Consider the following 3,720-nt stretch of genomic DNA (forward strand, 5'->3'; position numbering starts at 1 on the left):
CAAGGCGGTTCTTCCTCCGAATACTCCATAAAAGATTTTGAACACCAGAATAGTGTCCGGCTCTGCAAAACAAGTTCCACATACTACCGCAGAGAGAATAATATTTCCAAAAATCTAATCTGCTGACGCGTTCTGACAGCACGACGTCATGTCACGGCTCGATCATTATTCAAACCGTTTTTCTCAACCAGCACCGCACATAACATGGGGCGGTTTTCTCGACACATCTTGTCAAAGCAGAGATCGTGTCCCCCTTATTACGGGACTCTCATCAATACGGACGTGGGTAACTCAATCGTGCCATCAATTACGGAGCCTAGGGAATAAGCGGTTTTACCAGGCAAGTGGGGAGACGCATCGCCTCTTTTGCCCATATAAAGGGACAAGGATTTACTCTTTTCCCCCACGCCTTCTTCCTCCTTGCTTACCCATTCCTGCACACTCGAGCTCTAGCACCCAAGCTCGCGTTCTTCTTCTCAAACCACTCCAAGCATGTCCGGAGCAGGAGGCAAGTGGATGGTCTCCTTCGTCACGGAGGAGAACATCAAAAAGTTACGGGAAGCCGGATATCTGGCCACGGATATCGCACACCGGCTGCCAGATGCGGGGCAGATCATCCCAACGCCCGAACCCCATGAGAGGGTAGTTTTTCTTACCCATTTTGTCCGCGGACTGGGATTTCCCCTCCACCCGTTTGTCCGCGGGCTCATGTTCTACTACGGGCTGGATTTTCATGATCTGGCTCCCAATTTCATCCTCAACATCTCGGTGTTTATCGTCGTGTGCGAGGCCTTCCTCCGCATCAAGCCCCATTTTGGCATGTGGCTGAGGACCTTCAATGTCAAATCGAAGGTGGTGGTCGGATAGCAAGCGGAGTGCGGAGGCGCCATGGTAGGCAAGATGCCTAATGTCACCTGGCTTGAAGGCTCCTATGTGGAGACCATAAAGGGGTGGCAATCGGGGTGGTTCTACATCACCGAGCCGCGCGACACCAACTGGGTGGCGGCCCCCGAATTCTGATTCAGAATCCCCACACGGCTCACCTCCTGGAAAGAGAAGGGTCTGTCCTGGGGTTCCTCGGTAGAGCTGACCGGACTCCAGACTTGCATCAAGAACATGATGAGCAAGAAAATTAAGCTCGTCGGCATAGTCTAGGTCATGCTCTTCCGCCGGATTCTCCCGTGTCAACAACGGGTATTCAACTTGTGGGAGTTCGACTCGGCCAAGCACCAGACGCTGCAAGATCTCTATGGCACGATGCACGAGGACATCTGGAGGGTGTTGTTTAAGGGCGTCGAGATACCTCCTTCCCTCACCAAGGACTGCGGACTCAGCGCAAAGCGCCACGCCAATCTGGTAATTTTTTATATTTCACAAGGTGTCTATTTGCCCCAGTTTAATCATGTGCGGGATCTAAGCCTTCCATGCCTTTAATAGGACTGGGTGAAGACAGCGGAGCAGATCGATTGCCCCGCCCCCCTGCCGAAAGATCCTGCAGATGCTCTCCTGACGGAGATGCTGGTTCTGGCACCTTACGAGGTGCCGGTGAAGAAGGCCAAGAAGAAGGCCGCGGGGACCCGAAAGGGTCTCCGGTGCAAGGTTGTATCAGACTCATCATCCGACAACTCTGACACGCCCTCCTCCCACGAAAACGAGGAGGAGGAAGAGGAAAGTTCTCCCCCCCAGCCGAGGGAGACAAGAAAAGGAAGGCCGACCCAACCGGGGAGGCCGAAGGGTACAAGAAGGGCAAGACCCTCCCTCCGGACTACTCCACGACGGCCGCCTACAGCGGCGACGAGTGGCTACCCAGGGTCAAGCCCCTGGCGAAGTCGTAAGTATCCGGACACCATAGTAATTTGTTGTATATTTTACTGCACTGCTTCTTCTCATGCCGAACATGATTATGCAGTCCGTCCTGAGCTCATCTCGACGTAACTTCGTCGAGCGGTTCGTTGGACTCGTCGGATATGAATAGCGGTTCTCTTCCGACCGCCTCCACTCCTTGCCCTGCGGATGACGTCGAGGTTTTGTCTCAACAGACACCGGGCCAAGGGGAGGCAGTCCTGGGGGCGCCTCGAGGCGACCTTTCGGACCCTGGGCGCAAAGGGAGCCAGACTCCCATGGGCTCCAGGTTCGGCCCCCAGCCGAACACTACACCGGAATCTTTGGTGATTCCGGAATCCGGTGGGCGACCCCCCGTTAAGGGGGGCAAGCCACCCGTGCTGATGTCCTCTGTCTATCCAGAGGCACCGGATAACTTGCTGGAAGCGCTTCGCGGCGCTTCCATCGACGAAGAGCACCGTACTATCATGAGTGCGGTGATCGAGAAAGTTCAGTCCGCCAAAAACGGACTGACTGAAGCTTACGCCAGCCTCCTAACAGGCTTTGAGGTAAGCAATGAAGATATAGGAAAATATGCCCACATGGATACTAGCCCCTGATGCTCTGTTCGGCATTCGGAAAGAAAGGCCGGATAGAGGATCAAATGATAACTCAGGAGTCTAATCATAAAAATGTCTATGTATATGTGCAGGCTTCACTGCTGGCCGCTGCCGCATGTACTGCGGAGGTCTCTGCGCTGAAGCAGGACCTGGAGCGGTCCGAGGATGAGCTCGGCCTTACCAAGAGGCAGCTCGAGGAGAGCAAAGGTAAGCAATACCCTGTCTATATATTTAAAAAGAAAGTTCGGGTGTAAAGTAATAGGATCATCATGGATTTGCCAGGGCCACGACCGAAGTGGCAACCCTGAGGAAGGCGTTGTCCGAGGCCGAAGACAAAGCGGCCAAGGAGCACATTGAACGGGAGAAGAAAGAAGCCCGAGTAGGCGAGGTGCGGTAAGAGCTCGAGGCTCTCGCCAAAAAACACGAGTCCTTGGAGCTTGACTCTAAGACGCGAGAGTCCGAGCTCGCGCAGGCGCTTGAAAGCGCCCGGAGCGCCAAGGCTGAAGCCCACAAGGCCCTCCAGGATATTGATGCGGTGAAGAAGATAGCAGCAGGTAAGGCATTCATTATGAAAAGCAAGCACATGAAGGAGACTTTCCTTTTTCTTACCCGAGTTCGGAGCTCTCCAAGAGCGTTTGCAGATCTTCCCTGCAGTGTACTGGTGGCCGCGGAGTTTTACCGAGCTGAGAAGGGGAGCTCGACGGAGAAGTTGTTCTGGTCTCAGTATACTCGGACCGAACACCCCATGCCCTTGAGCGACCAGCTGAAGCAGTTGGTCGAGCTTCACAAGGCGGTCGAACAAGCCATGAGGGACCTTATAGTTCGGATGTGGCCTGGCGAGCCCCTGTCCGGCAGCTACTTCGGTCTGGTAAGGCGGCTTGTCGACGCCTGCCCACGGCTTGAAGTCATAAAGTGGTCCGTCTGCATCGAGGGTGCGCGCAGGGCTTTTGCCCGGGCGAAGGTGCACTGGGCAAAGCTGGACGCCGTGAAGCTGGTGAAGGAGGGGCCGCCGGAGGGCAAGGAGCATCGCTGCCCCGAGATGTACTATGAGAGTGTCCTGAAGGGTTCCCGCCTTGTGGCGGATGAGTGTGCCAAGGATGTAATTTTTGAATGAACATGCTCATGTGATCATGTAATATGAAACGAGTTCATTTGCGCCATGCGACGCTTTTTTAATTTAAAATATTACCTTCTGTGCGGCCGTTTATAAAATCTAAGAGTTGGCCAGTCATCGGCTTGTGCCCCCATGTAACTAGTACTGGGGTGTTCGGGATAAACC

This window comes from Triticum aestivum, chromosome 7A, assembly GCF_018294505.1.
Source record: "Triticum aestivum cultivar Chinese Spring chromosome 7A, IWGSC CS RefSeq v2.1, whole genome shotgun sequence".
Taxonomy (NCBI): domain Eukaryota; kingdom Viridiplantae; phylum Streptophyta; class Magnoliopsida; order Poales; family Poaceae; genus Triticum; species Triticum aestivum.